This window comes from Pteropus medius, unplaced genomic scaffold (genome assembly GCF_902729225.1).
Source record: "Pteropus medius unplaced genomic scaffold, Ma_sr-lr_union100, whole genome shotgun sequence".
Lineage (NCBI taxonomy): Eukaryota > Metazoa > Chordata > Mammalia > Chiroptera > Pteropodidae > Pteropus > Pteropus medius.
This window is the reverse complement of record NW_024351735.1, coordinates 745315-761848: the sequence shown is the minus strand read 5'-3', so window position 1 is coordinate 761848 and position 16534 is coordinate 745315. Positions and strand designations below refer to the sequence as shown.

Below are 16534 nucleotides of genomic sequence, written 5' to 3'. Positions count from 1 at the left end.
TATGTTAACAATAAATTAGTTAATAGTTTTCATTAAGAACTGCTAATACCTTCAGGAGACATAAGCTATGTTTGTTGTCTTTTATTTCTGAAGTGAAATTTTGGCCAGGGAAACTTTTTGTAATGGCCTCTTTTGATGGAATCCTTTATTCAGCCTATGTCTACAGATGTGATATTTGTCAGACGAGATAGTTGCTTGAGTTTAACATATATATAAAATATTATATAATGTTATATATAAAATATATGTGTTTATATATATATAAACACACATACATAAATGAATATACATCCATATATCCAAACTGTTCATAATCTTTCCACAAATCGCTGAATAACATTTGAAAAATTGACAATTGTCTCTTCTGTCTAAAGATCAACATAACATTTCATCTTTTCCATGGAGACTTGTGCCAAAAGCTCGCCTAGCTGGAGGTGTGCTCCACAACCGACAATAAGAAACTTTTATAACTCCACCTAATACAACTCATGGCTTTTCTAGTTTGAAAACAAAGGATGGCTGCTTGGTTTCCATGTCTAATGTTACCAATGCTGACAAAAAAATCTATTCAGGGAAGTTCCCACTGCTGGAGTTTTGCTAGTAATCCTTAGCTCTGTGGGAAGTCTTTGGACTCTGCTGCCATCCCTGAAACTGGCTGTCCTCTTCCATCAGTTTCCTGGGCAGGGGATCAAACCGACTATTAGGTATCTGTTTGCACTGCATGCAAACAAAATTTAATGTAGAGACTTACAGCTTTCTCATTCCTAAAGCCCCAGGAACCTCATCCTGCCTGACCCCAGGCATTCCGATAGGGGAATGGATATCCGGTGGGTCTGTTTGACCAGATCATCTTATATTGAAAGTTCAAATGACCATAGCCTGAGGATGATGAAATAGACTTGAATATGTATGTATTGTCCTGCTTTTTCAATATTTCTTGGTGTATAGGGCCAGCTGTCTGTCCTTGTGGTGTGAGGGCTGATAACACTGCTGTGTTAATTCTTAGATTTCCTAGGCTGTGTAATCTCCCTAAAGAGCCCATTCAGAGCACTAGGTTTGGAAAATCAATATTAAGCACGATCATTCCTCCTCTTATGGGTCATTGACCTTCACAGACTATAAATAGGCCAAATCTACAAGCATCAGATTTCTAAACACATATTTAGTAGGGAGAATTTCTCTTACCTAACTGAGAAATACTAGCTACTGGTCTGGAGAAAATCTGCCTAGAAAATTATAAGAGGCCAGAGGATTAAATGTTATTGAGAACCTCTTAGCATTTTTCCCTCCTATAGTATTGTAGCACAGAGCAAAAGAAAGCCCTGTTTTTTGCTTTCTGATTTTTTTTTTAATTGTGCTTATAAATTATTCATTAGACCATTGAGATAATATGAGAATTTGGCCTCTGAGAAAAAAATAAATGTTTTTAAAATAGGGCTAACACATGTACAAATACAAAATTATATCAGGCATGTGTGTTAGAATATGGATCAGATTTCTAAGCGTGTATTTATGTCTGTCTTAGGCTTAAAACAAAGTTTCATATATGAAGTGTCATATACATATATATGAGAGAGAGAGTGTCTTAGTATGGTAACACGAAGCAAACCAAAGCCATGTTACTTTTTTTGTCATATAATTAAGGCCACAGACAGCATTAACTTACTATCACGCATAATGTGTAGACTTTCAGATGTTGGTCAGTACCTGGAGTCTACTGGTCCACCGTCCTCTAAGTTGCAGCCTCTGCCAGTTTTGGGGCTATGAAAGCCATGTGACTTGCCTGCTACTGCCTATGGTTGGGCAAATTACAGAGCAGATGGCTCATGTCTAGAGTCCAAGCTTCTGTGCATGGCTTTTTATGGGAGGAAATATTTCTCTGCTTTCAAAAGGAATTGGCTCTATGCTAAGTTCCTGGATTTTTTTGTACTAATAATGTATAGTATAAGAATAAATCAAATTTGATCCGGACTAAAACTCTCTTGATACTAGATTATCTGTAGTTAAATAGCTTGCACTAACAGCTAGAATAATGAAAGTTTACAAGAAATGCCCATTCTTCCCCAGATTATAAATTCATTGGGGACAGGGCCCATATTTGCCCGGTTAACTGTTATTCCCCAGTATTTCCACTGTGCCTAACATATATCAGGGTCTCAGTACACCCTTGAGTTAAAGCGAATTGCAATGGCATGAACTGAGTTCTACACCAAATACTAGACAGACATGTTTCTCGGGGGACTTTTATGGGTCAATATAAGAACAAGGTGATGAAATGTGAGAAGCGGTTAGGGTGATTAGTTGACCCTGCTCACTGCCTGAAGCTTATACTCCACAGCATTTCATCCACCACTGTAGTTACCTTCTCTCTTGCAAAGTCAACAGATCACATCCATTGGAAACATGTCCGTGCACACATCCATGCACATGCATGCATTGGAAATTCTGCCGGTTTTACTCCTTGGGAGCAGTTGGCACTTTGTTGAGAATCACTGTATTGGATTATCATCAGTGTGGAGTTGATCACACTGTATCACACTTTGCTATAGGAGGCTTTTTGAGTCTGTAAGCCTCCCTCCATCTGCCTGTCATTCCTGTGCATTTCTGGTTAGTGTCAATTTAACCTCCAATGAGGCCATCATCTGCTCTGTAAAGAGCCGAAGTGGGAAAGAACAAACAAACAAACAAAGCTAGAATCATGTGGCCAAGTTGGAACCTGCTAGAGAAGGTCAGCCATAACAGGCCAGTCAGCATGGAGACAGGGTGGCCCTTATCACACAAAGGCATCTGGTGACTGAGAGAGGCAGAAAGGCAGGGCAGCAAGACAATGAGGATCTGCTGAAAGTGTCTTCAGTCATAAAGCCAAGGACAGACATTCTGAATGACAATGTAGGGGGTGGGGGGAAGAAGAAAAAAAAAATGATTGGGCCTAGAGTTGTCTTTTTTAGTTACAAATGGTGATCATTGCTAGTGAACTAACTGAGTGAAGAAAAGCTGTGTACAGTGTGTGTTTGTGAGTGTGTGCGTATGTGTGCGTGTGTGAGAGAGAGATACAGAGATACGGAGATACAGAGAAAGAGAGACCTGTGTGACTGTGTGTAACCCTAGGCTGAAATTCTTGTTTCATCATTCTGCCAAGGCAGAGGTTTATAGATTCCCATCTGTGTATTACTGCTTTACCCTGAAAGATGCTGCTGGTCTTATCTAACGTTTACTAGGCAAAAAGAGCTGCCATGCAGAAATTTCTTTTATTTACTCAGAAGGCTGAGTAAGGTACCATTCTTAAGATGTTACTGTTCCTTTGTTTGTTTATTTATTTTAGGTTTGGGTTTTCCTTTCTTTTTCCTGCAATTTGATTTTTAAATTTTGACCTGGGTTTTTCTTTATTTTTTTCTCCAGTGAATAACCCACAGATTAAATGGGTTCTAGGTGAAGTCCTGAGCCCACGCACTTCCAATGACATGGTACCAACACACTGAATATATTTTTTTAAACACCTACAGCACCCCAGTCTTCCTAGGTGGTCTCCCATCCAAGTACTAACCAGGCCCGACCCTACTTAGCTTCCGAGATCAGACGGGATCGAGCACATTCAGGGTGGCATGGCCATAGACAACACACTGAATGTTTGCTGCCCATTTTGAGCAGAGATTACATCTCTGGAAGTCCAGGGACCTGTAGGAGATCCATGTATAACCTCTATGAAATTATTTGCAAAACGACTTGCAAGTGTCTTTTTAGGTTTAGATGTCCATGAAAAGTTGAACAGTTTTCATTTGATCCTCAAAGAGCAATATGAACTCCGAAAAGGTCATATTGGCTGCTCCATTCAAAACAGAGGTCACAAATATCTAGCTTACCGGATGTCTTTTCTTTGGCTTATTTGTTTGGAATAGTTTTCAGCATTTAAAGTCATGAGATTAAGTCATGAGATTAAGTCATGAGATTTCCCGTAAAATAAATGCAATCGTATGCTTGTCTGGAAAAATCAGATCTGGCAACAGGACCCAGATTCCTGCCTAAAATTGAGTAAGAACTGCCCCCTCTAGATGGGGTGTTGTACTCCCCAGTCCCATAAAGTCTGCCACTCCTTATCTTTCTTATGGAACCAGTTCAGCTGTCTTCAAGTCTGCATTTCTCTCCTGATCCCTGTAAGCATTTGGAGGGGTGCTTTAGCAAAGTGGTTGAAGTCTTAAGCTCTAGAACCAGACTACATGATCCTAAATACTGGCTCTACCCATTGCTACCCTGTAAGTTTTGGGGGTTTTATAAACTCTCTTTGGCACTAAAATCTCAAAGATAAAACATATACAATAGGAGTACTTTCCTCATTGGATTGCTAAAAAGAACACAGGAGTTAATACATGTTAAATATTTAGAAGAATTCCCCAAATTCTTGATAAATGTCTACTACTATTTGAGCCGCACTAAAGGATTTGACAAGATGACCTCAAATCTACGGACCCATGGGTCTCCCACCCTGCACTGTTTTTTAGCACAGCTCTTTACTCTACGTAGAAATCTAAAGTATATTTGAATAAATTATGAGCTGAACTCGTACTTTTTTCTCATAACTTTTAAATTCTATGCTATAAATTTGTGTCCTAAATAATGTCTTCTAAGTATACAATAAGTATTTATTGAATTAAATGGTAAGGATATAGAGGAAACTTGACTTTCGGCTAGGCTGAAATGGCTTAGCTCTGTACTGTCTTTTGATATGGGATTTTATCAAATCTTTGGAAACAGAAAAATCAAGTCAGTGTCTTATAGGTCTCTTCCTATAATTTCTCCCTTCTTTTCATTTTCTCCATCAAAGGAATATTAATTCTATCTCTAGTAAAGTGTTCTTGAAAACACTTGAGTTCACCAAGCTCAAATAGTTGTGGAATCTGGTTCATTCTACAGTGAAATTAATTGTAAGCCCTCTTGGAGGCTTACACTCTTAGGGGCCAAGAGTTTGTCCAGAATGTTCTATACCACATCCCAGGCATCACAGGCTGGCTAAAAATGGCAATCTAGGAGCGACCCTTCAAGAGGTCCACTTAAATAAGTGAATTACACTTAAAAATGTTTCATGATCACAACAATTGAAAATAACATAATGATCACATCAGGCCTTTGGACTACCACTGGCTCTCTTTGCTTTTTTCCTTTCCTCAGCTCGGGTTTTTAAGTTTATTGCTAGCTTTTGATGCATGTGTGTATGTGCTCTTGAGACAGAATTTGAAGTTTGAGTGAGAGGTACTGCCCATGTTCTCATTTATTTCCATTATTCCATCTTCCATTTTTCTCCTCTGTTGGCGTGTAAGTAGTAGCAGAGCCAGGCTGCCAGTTGCATGTCTGACTGGGGTTTCAATAGCCTCACCTTCACGGAGACACTTGACTTAGCCAACCAAGTGGAAAAATCCAAGGGCTTAGACATAACCAAATTCAACCAAAGGCTCAATCTCTCCTTCTTCCCTACTTTTTTGTTGTATCTAATGACTGGCCCAGAGAGGGACAAGGAGAGACTTTCCAGAAAAAGAGTTTAAAAAAAATCAAAAGGGAACAAATTGCTTTCTTATTTTCTGGGATACTTGAACCAGAACCTACTGATTATTTACTTCTAATATTCTGTGCCTTAATAGATAAATGTCATTCTTAGACGCTTAATTATTTTTTTCAAAATAAAGAAGACATTCTTATAAACAGATAAGAATTACATTTTCCATAAATACATATTGACACAATTCTAATTAATCTCGAATCTAAGTTTTTGTTCCCCAAGTCCAATACTCAGTCCAAAACATATGACTTTTCCTATATGCCTGCAAGGCTGCCATAAATGATTGTACTGTATGTATACTGAACATAGTACACAGCTAAAGGCTCAAATCAGCAAGTGCCCCATTTATTAAAAATTAGTTCCACGCACGGGACTGTGTCCACCCTAGAGGGGGTACCTTCTCTAATTCCCATAAAGAGAAGGTATAAAAATAATGGAATAACCTGATTTTAGAACATGAGTAGACACTAACATCATAAAAGTCTGCCTCCTATGGATGGTGTTAAGGTGTTTACTATAATCAACAACTTTGGGGATAAAGACAATGACTCCCCTAAAATTCAGCAAATTCCCTGCAGGCTTTGGAAAGTTGGAGCATAACCTCTGGTCATTGGGATTCTTTGAGAAGGGATGCAAATCATAAGGCAACAAACACTCTTTTAGTGACTATAGTTTTTATGGGGGTCAATATGCTGCCGCCAAACTCTAATGTAATCTCATTTGTGTCAGCCAGAATAGAAGAAGCTGAATTCTCTCATAATTTCTTGGGTAGAGTCTAATCACATGGAAATTTTAGGTGCATTACAAGACATGCGAGAAGCAGGAAATCTTTTTGCTCAGTGCCTCTGGAGCAAAGCGTAAAGTCAAGAACCTGAATGTTGTTCACCAGGACTCTTGTGTATTTAACTAGGAATAGGAACCTCTAACTATATGGGAGCTTTTTCTCATGGGTTCCTTTAGGTCCTCCTAAAAGATCTGTGAGAAAAGTGGTAAAATGTTTATTAATTGGAACTGAAGCATAACTTCTTACTAACTAGTTTGATGGTTTTACTTCCCTTAGGAAAAATGTAGACCTTTACAAAACTACTCAAATGAGGATTAATTTCAAAGTATATCATGGAATCAGGTTTAGGCTCCTGGATCCTCCTTATCTACATAAATATGATAAACCCAAGGCATATCAAGGATCCTTAATCAATTCGGAATGATAAACCCAAGGCATATTAAGGATCCTTAATCAATTTAAAATTTTTTTATTTCATTCCTTATGCTGGATTTCCTGTCAGCAATACAGACCTATATATGTTAGAAAGAAAATTCCCATTCCTTGAGCCTTAATTGTTTGGCATCACTAGCAGAGAACTGATAAAATCATGTTTAAGCTTCATGATTTGGTGGAAACAATTTTTTTTAAAGAAAGTTTTGTCGTTGCTAATCTTAGCATACATTTGTTTTCTGAAAAAGGTGTCATTTGCCATTTCTTCCACCTATTTGTTGTAGCCAAGCTTTTAAGATGTGGAATAACTTTTAATTTCTACAAAAAGCTGGCTGGGAAAAGAAGAACATCATAAAAATATGTGGCAAAGAAAGGGCGAGGGAATCCTATATTGAGAGATTATCATGAGAATTTAATAAGATAATTACATGCCTAGCAAGATGTGTGGTGTATAGAGAAGTAGTAAACATTAATTTCCTTCTCTCCCTCTATAGTTCACCTCTAGACCCTTTCTTCTTTTTTCTGCCAAGCATTTTGGCAGGAGCATAGTGGATGAGACATATAGATTGGTTCCCAAAGAAAGGAAACCTGTGGTCTCATGAGTACCAGAGTCCAGCCAATTCCAGTCACTGCTGTCTCCTTTAGAACAATCCCCTTGTTAAGCTTGCAGAGTGCTCCAGAAGGGCTCTGCCTCTGGGCACATTATCTTCTTTGGTGAAAAGCCTGTGTTCATAGGGGCTATACTGGGGTGAGGGGAACGTATTAGGAAAGTAGAATTGTGACACTCATGGGCTACATTTATTCCATGTGTTTTGTGCAGAATTTGAATCTCATTTGAGGAAGTGTCTAAATTGTTTTGAACATTCTAAAGTGGTTGGCAGGCTGTGTGCTACATTGTGAGTTGCAGATGTTAGATGTAAGATGTATTCTCCCATCATCTCACCTTTCTGTGGCTGACTCTTCCCACATCAAAACTAACATGTGCTGTCAGCTTCATTTCTTTGGGGCTCTGAATGTGATCAATTTGGTAAATCACTCCACTCTGCCAATGGTTTTAATGTGCTTGTTATCATAAAAAGGAATATTTTGTGTTTTAAAAAGAGAATTTTAGTTTTGTAACATTTTAGCCCCAAGGTATAAATTTCTTGATAGAGGTTTCAGTGCAAAGACCCAGAAGGAGAGAAATCTTTGATGGAGGACTTTCAGAGTTGTCTCTTAAACATCATTCCACTTGGCCCTTTGTTAAAGGAATGTCAACACGCCTGGGTTATTTCTTCTTAACCCTCAGTAGTGGGGGTATGACCTAAGACAAGCTATTTGTGAAGAGTTTGGACTTTTGGTTTTGTTTGACTTTTTGGCTTTTTAAGAGATAATTCTTAAAAATTATAAATTAAGCAAAGCAAGCATTGTGCCAATAGAAAATCGAATTTTCTCTCCAGCTTCACTACTCTAGGTGTGTGATGTCATGTAAGTTATTTAACCTCTCTGAATATCCATCACCTATTCTATTTTTCAGTGGGCATTTTAAAAGGAAATTTTTAAAAGATCAGGTACCCGGGGTTGGCAAGAGTAGAATAATAGAAGGGCGCTCTCCTGTTCTGTTGATGTGAACTTTCATTGGTGCAGCTTTTATGGAGGACAACTTGACAGTGTCCATCAGAATGGATATTGTGATACCCTCTGGCCATGGAATTTCCCCTTCCTGGATAAATGTAAAACCAAATGTCTTTATAAAGATATTCACTGTAGTCTTGTTGAAAATTTTGAAAAACTTGGAAACAACCAAAAATGTTTGTCAATAAAGAAATAGTTAACTAAATTACACATAAAAATTATACATATAATGAAATACTATATTAATGAATAAAAAGCATCATTAATGAGTGCTCCCTCCCAAATAAATACCCCACCAGCCGATCCTATTATATATGGCAAAAACCATAAATCATCTCTCTCCCATAATTCTCTTCTCCCATATCTAATCTATCATGAAACCTCTAAATACCAAATATCTTTCAAATCATCTACATTCCTCCAACTCCACCGATATTCCCAGATCCAAGTTTGGTATTTAATTAATGCTTTTTAAATGAACATGGAGTATGATCACATTTGTAACACATCTATCTACACATATGTGTCAAGAAATGGTGCCTGGGGAGTGTTCACCAAACTGCTAACTGTGGTTTACTGTTAGGTAGTGGAATTCAACATTATTTTTATTTTTAAATTTGAATTTCTCTGTATTGTTTGAGAAATTTTTAAATAATACTATATAATTTACTCCCTTCCAAAAAGAAATACACTACTATAAATTAGCGATAATAACAATTAACTCACCTTTTTTTTTTCTGTATAAACATAATATTCAAATAAACTAGTACATATGAAAGTCTTTTGTAATATTAAAACAAAGTTATTGTTTGGGTTATTGAGAGACAAAATAGTAGTCGTCGTAGTAGTAACAACAACAATAATACTAACAATAATAATAATAATAATAATAAAATAATAGCTGCTAAAATATCTTGAATACATATACCTAGTATTTTGAGAGCATTAATGCATTTAAACCTCACAACAAGCCTATAACATTATTAATATTCCATTTTGGAGGTGAGGAAACTGAGGCAGAGCTAAATTAAGTAATTTACCCTGGCAGATATAATAGCAAAGAGAATGGAGCCAGGATTTGAACCCAAATAGTCAGGAGCCAGAGCCTGAGCACTAACTACTGTGCAATAATCAGAACATATTGAGGAAGTAGCAGAGGTAGAACTTAGCTCCAAATATCAGACTCTCTCCACTATGAAGCTCCTAAAAGAAACTTTTGTACAGATTACTTTACCGCCTCTGCTGATTTAGAAAAGTTTTTAGGTACTGCTAAATGATTCTGGGACACCACGCCATGTGACCAGTGTTGGAAATAGTGTAAATGATTATGCATTTTAATATCATAGGGTATGACATGGAGGGAGGAGAGTGGAGAGGAACTAATATTTGGGAAACATTTATCCTCTAGCCACTATATGGATTCCATTTCATTGACTCCTCACAACTCTCCAAGAAGTAAGAGTTAGTATTTTCAATTGTTTTCAACTTATAGTCATAGATAAAGAAACCAGATGTGGATTTATCAAGGCAGAATAAGATACTGCGGCCACTATGTGGCAGGGACTTCATTTAATTATCTCAAGTCCCCCCAAAAGTAAAACAGTTTTCTTTGGTTGGTGGCAGTAGCTTCAGAGAAGACACTTCCCTAGATCTCAATGTCCCAACTTGAAAAGTGGAGTTTGACCATATATTTTGTCTACCAGGTTTGACATAAAAAACCTGATGAATGGTTGTAAGCTCTTTGGAAACAAAATGCAAAGGGAATACTAAGTAAAAGGACTGATCAATATTGAGTTCCGCTTTGAAATTCTTTCATCTGCTAATGCTGGTTTTCTTGGCAGTACCAGCAAGATCTGGAATTTTTTAAAAAATCATTCTTATATATGTACTGACTGAATTTATTAAGATGCTTTATTACCATATCCACTTGCTTATAAGAAGCCGTGCATATATGTCAAATATAAGTCTCAAAAGACAATCAAATAAATGAAAATAATGCAAAGCAACAGAGGCTGCACTGCATTTACAAACTGCATTTTTATTTGCTTTTATGTACACAAAAGAAAAGAGCAAAAGGTTGAAAGCCTTCTGGAGCAATAAATGCCACATTTTAATTTATGAATATCTCCCGCTGAGAGTAAATGTGGCAGAGGAAGAGGAACCCGGGCCTGTTGCCTCCTTACTGTGTCAGTGCCTTTGAGGTTATACGGGGCCTAGACCTTCACTTTTAGCCCATGTTCAAATAAAAGTGTGGATAAAAAAAGTGTTCAATTTCCATATTTATCACAAATTATCCTCTAACTTGTTTCTTGGTGGCCAAAACCAAGACAAAGAAAAGAGAACAGTTTACAAATGTTTAGTTTAAGATTCAAGTATTTATCAACCTAATACCAACATTGACAGCAACAAAGAAGATGGGACACATTGTATTATCTTTGTCATCTTTTCAGGTGTAAACCAGAATGGTGTCCAGAAAAAAGGAGAGAAAAAAAATTAATTGGAGATTTCTTAGCTAAGGAGTATCTATATGAAATGGAGTACACAGAAAATTATATATATATATATATATATATATATATATATATATATATATATATATATATATATATATATATATATAACAGGAGCTGCACAAGAACCCAGGTACCTAGGACAAAATGACATGTTTGTAGCTTTAGGGAGATTTCTAAGAATTAGAGGTTGAAGAATATTATTTCTTGACACATCTGGATGTCACCTGGATGGAAGGCCTGGAAAAAGTCTGAGAGAAAAGCCAAGACAAAGCAAAAAGGCCTAAACAGAAAAGCTAAGCATCAGGCTCTCATCTGGACAAAAATAAAACTCATAGAAATAAATGAAATAAAATAACCTCCCAGATAAAAGTCAAATGCAGGTCAGTCTCAGGAAAGCAAGTCTGAGGTGGAGGTGGGATGGCCTCAGGTATAGATTAGAGCTGTACTGAAGTCAGGCCAGAGGAAGCCACCAGAGCCCAGCAAGTTAGATCTTAGGAAATATGACGTCAAGGAAAAACGTGAGCAGTGGACAGGAAAATCCATGAGGATCAGAAACCTTAGTTGTTGGTACTTGCTAGAGAAGTAGGCAAAAAATGAAAGGGAGAGAGCCAGATGAAGCAGCTGGAATCAAGAATCTGGGCAAGAGGACCTGGCAACAGCCTATATGAGCTGAAAGAACAGGGGCAGATTAGCTGCCAAACTTTTCCTTCAGGCTCCAAACTTGAATATTGCACCTGTGAGGCCCAGTGCCTTTGGGTAATAGTCATAGAATTTCAGTCTTGGAAGGGATTTAAGAGATCATCAGTTAAGACTTTCTGTATGCCTCAAGCCCTCCACAGTATTTCCAGTGAGGAAACCAGAAGCATTTAATGGGAGTAGAGAAGGAGGGAGAGAAATGCAAATTTCTAACCCAGTCTATAAATGTCTTATCAGTGAGCTAGGCTAACTGAAGCAAAATTTAAAAATAAGACTCTAATTATTTGTGATTTAGCTATTTATTTTGTATGCAGAGAACTCCACAGCTGTATTCGAATAACTTTTTGCACTATAATAATTGTAACTGTTCATGTAGTGTTCAGATATGCCATCAGAAAGAAATATTGCTGAATAAGGAAAAAGGAAATGCTGTTTTCTCAAAGTCATGGTCCTTACAGGGAGGTAGCTCTTCACGTTGGGTGCTGGTGATAGAGATTTATAATCTATTCAGAATGCTTGTGACCCTTTTCGAAGAAATGCTGATGTCTTTGTCACATATTCCAAATTTAACTTTTATTTTTAAAGATAAGTTAATGGATAAAAGAAACACGTTTTAAAAAAGACTTAGAACCTGGTTTTAGTCAGATGTAAGTACTCTGTTTCAAGGACATCTAATTCATACTCATAACTCATATAATGCAGGGAATGATCAATGAATATGAGATAATTTCTCATAAGAGTTCTTTAAATAATAGACTCCTTTGTTGCATGTAGTGCACACATCAATTCATACAGAATTATTTCAAGCTATATAGTCAGTCTCCAATTTATGAGAAAATATTATGTTTCACAAGCTGGTTTTAAGTGAGTTGTTTATAATCCAGAAGCATCTTTCTCAGAGTGAGTGTTGAATGGATTAAATCCTCAGGTCAGCCCACAATAACCCCTTACATTAATTAACCTATGGGGCAAGTTTGCTTATCTACTTTTAGATCAAACATTTTTTTAATCAGATAAATAGCTATGAATCCCATGTCTAAATAAATTCACCTGCTATGACACATATACATCTGCACATAAAAATTGACATGTCAATTTGAAGGGATGTAGGAACCCATTCTAATGTATCCAAGTTAAGAAACTCAAAGGTAAAGAATAATAATAACTATATATAACAATAATTTTTTGAGACAAGACATACCGTATTTCGATTTCAGGTGCTTAATAGGAGAGGGGATTCTCTATCCCCCACGTGGCTAAGAGCGAGAGCCAGAGGTTTTTTTCTAATTCTAAAAAATCAACAGAATTTACAGTGTGGCAGAAGTGCTTTTTTTCAAATGTTAGTCCCAATAAGAACCAGCTTGCTTTCTAATCAAATGCCTCAACTAGTTGTTTTTCAATCAGGGTTCTCTCTCGTCATCCATTGGGGAAGAACTTCTTTTCTACTCTTCAGAATAAATGAATAATTCTGTTAGCAACAATAAGAAACCAATGAGGTATAAAGCAGTTCCGGTACTTTTTCTTTTCTCTTTTCTTAGAGTCTGTGGTGAAAGGGGGGAAGTGCAGAAAATCGCTAACACTGAGTACACAAAGGTCTGAAGTAAGGCTCAAGCGAGGCTGGGAGTTTGGGGTCAGAGGCAGCGGCAGAAGAGATGTAGAGGCCTAGAAGGAAGGAGGCAAGAGGCAAGGAGGGGTAGGAGACCACGCAGGGACCAGCTCACAGCCAGCTCCAGACATAGAGGAAGAAGAAGCAACCCCAGGATGTACATATCCTTTATGTTTCACCTCTCTCCTCGCTGCTGAGAGCCCTCCCACTTCTGTTCTGCTGTAGACTGATTCTGATAGAGAGAAGGAAGGCTGAGTACAGAAAAGAAGGAGAAAAAGAAAAAGGTAGATAGCAAGTTGCACTATTGAGGAGGAAAATGAGAGAAAAACAGGTTCCTGCCTTCATGGTCTACCAGCTGAATTCACTTACTATTCATAATTCAAGTATAATAAAGTATGTGTTAGGTATATGCCAACCAGAAATTCCCTAAATGTCTCTCATTAACAGCAAAGTATTGCATACTTGTTGCTTTTTAAGTCAAGAATTCCATTGAAAAGCTGTAGAAGAATCTTACTTGGATCTGAATTTCCATGCATTTCTAATCTCTCAGAGAGCCTTAAGTTTGGAAAACTTTAGAATTCATGGTTACACTAGGGAAGAAAGTATAGTATTCTTCGTTGGATATAAAAAGAAATCGAAGCACAGAAAACAGAAGACCATTGGAAGTCTAAAAAGTGGGATGAGAAGACTTATTAACAGTTTAGTTCTAGAGATCAAATAACCACCCTGGCTGCTAAACTCCCTTCTAAGTCAACGAGAGAAACTCTGTGCTTCAATCCAGGTGTTGGGACCAAGTCCTACCAAACATATATGCTTTTGAGCAAACAACAAGCATGTTCTTTGTTGAAGTTTTGTTCACCTGAAACTCTTCTCTTGTTCTTTCTTGGCTGCTTTATCTTTCTGACGAGGAAAACGAGAGTCTGTATAATTTAGAGTGCTCAATTAGCAAACCGTGGCAGAATCAAGACTTCCAAATAGATCAACTAGCTCTGAACCCCATGCCCTATCTCTAAGCCATACTGAGGAAGGCAATGCAACTCTGCAATCTTTCTCTCTCTCTCTCTCTCTCCTTTCCATTCCTCTTCTGCTTTTCCCCTTTCCCTCCTCTTTGATTTACTTCTCCCTTTGTCTTCCTCATCCCTGCCCCTTTCCTTCCTCCTCTTCTCCCTGCAGTGATGTTAGTAATACTTGATAGTATTCATAGGTTTCCCCCTTTCTTCTCTCCCCTCCCCATCCTTCCTACCTTCTACCTTTTCTTCCCTCCCTCTTTCTTTCTTCCACTCTTTCTTCTTTACTTCCCTTTTTCCTTCTTTCCTCTGCAAGGTCTTCTTACAAGTTTCTACCCGTTTTCTTATATAAAGCAATTTTGAATTCTAGCCATCTGTTAATATAAGGCAGTGAAAAATGTTGAAGCCACATCAAATTCCACTTGCTCTGCCAGTTAAAAATACAGATGCTTCCTGTTTTATGCTTTCCTCTCACTTTCTCTGGAGTTTAAACATGAAAATATGTTCAATGATAAAAACCAGCACATATCCACTTTCATCAGGAAACATATTCCAAACAATGAAAGGTAGGGTTATTTTCCCAAGTCCAGGCAGGGTATTTAGATGTTGAGGGAATCATACATAGAACCATAATTTATAGAACAAGAACATAATTATTCACAACTATCACATTTTATTGATGAAGAAATTGAGATCTCAGGGAATTGTCATAATCGTTCTCACATGTGCCGCTCATAGACTTGCCAAAGTTCACATCAGCTTACATTTTTACCCGACATAGTTGGGCCTCAATTGCTCCATAATATATTTTTTTTCTATCCACCACTTTCAGAAAGAATTCTTTTGGCTACTGGGAGAGGCCAAATCGTGGAGCAATGGAGCATTAGCTTGAAACTCAGTGAATGTGCTGCAGTGAAAAAAAACAATGCAGGACTGAGAGTCAAGACACCTGGGTTCTAGTTACAACTCTGTTAATAACTAACTACCTGTCAGACCTGAACACAGATTTCTACTCTTGCTCCATGAAGGGGCTAGGTCAAATGCTTTCTAAATTTCCTTCCAGCTCTTTGAATCTTGATTTTTTTTTCCTTCACTTTGCTGCTGACTCAGACCGTATATCCTTAGCCAAGTTATTAACTGCCATAAATCTCAATTTTTCCAAGTGCAAAGGGAGAAGGACACATTCTCATATTTTCCTTGCGCGTAGATACTAAATGGTTTTGTGTTAGGTATTTTCTAAGTCACTAGAGCTAGAAAAGGACAATAGATGTGCCACTGGGCAATACTCCTGGCTCTGGTTGCTGTATAAAACACTGTAGTGACCATGAGTTCTCAGTCCTGTTTGCTTCCATTATATCTTCTAATGTAAGTTGTTATAACTCTGATTTCACTGGAGAATGGCATGTTATTTGTCACTTTGTTCTCCTCTCCCATTGTATCTGGTCCTATTCTAGTATATCATGTCTCAATGACTATCTCCTTACCAATTTTACAAATGCAGGATAGAAAATTTCTCACCGTTTTTATATTTCTTACTTCTATATCCAGTGATCCACCAAGTTCTTATTGATTGTTTTCCTCATGTTCAAATTTATCTACTTCTCTTTCTCTCTTCCTTTATATCCTAGTCCAAGCTACCATTACTTCTCACCTGAACTACTCTATTCCATACAGAAGTCAAAACAATTATTTCAAGTTGCAGACATGACCCTATTACCCCACAACCTAAGCTCCCAAGGCCTTTCCATTGTTCTTAGTACAAAGACCAGAATATTTACCAAGACCTACCCAGCAGGCAGTTCCTGGCCCTCACCTCTGTGCCTAGTCTCCTAGGACATCATCCTAATCCACCATTTTCCTTAACTCCTCCCCCTTGCCATCCTGTCTATAGAGACATAGTCTTTGCTGCTCCCTGTGGTTGGAGTGCTCCAGCTAACAGCCACCTAGTTAACTCTTATCCTCATATCCTCTGGGTTCACATTAATGACCACATTCTCAAAGAAGCCTTCTCTGATCTCCCTAAGTCAGTGCCCTTTATCTTATATCCTCATTGGGCTCTGTAGCCTTGTTTTTACTGCACTCATCATAGTTATGATTTTACATTTGCTCATGTTGTGCTTTTAAAATCATTTTTGAATGGCTTCTCCCTTAGTAGATTGTAGGTTCTATGACATCATGTCTATATTTCTGTCACCATCGTAATCCCAGTGCCTAACACAGTATTTGACATGTAGTAGGTACACACTAAAATGATGGGGAATAAATGAGTAAATCAATGAATGAAAAGAAGGAAGTCCCTGAGTTTAGGGACTATATCCTTATTCCTTGACACAC

At 37.6% G+C, this 16534-nt stretch overlaps 1 protein-coding gene and 1 pseudogene across 1 annotated transcript in view; one reads left to right on the top strand and one right to left on the bottom strand.

Moving 5' to 3' along the window:
- Positions 1–16534, top strand: part of NRG1 (neuregulin 1) — a 955597-nt gene that overhangs the window by 445201 nt on the left and 493862 nt on the right. The gene's annotated exons all lie outside the window — the stretch shown is intronic.
- On the bottom strand, positions 3495–3614 carry LOC120589094 (uncharacterized; annotated as a pseudogene).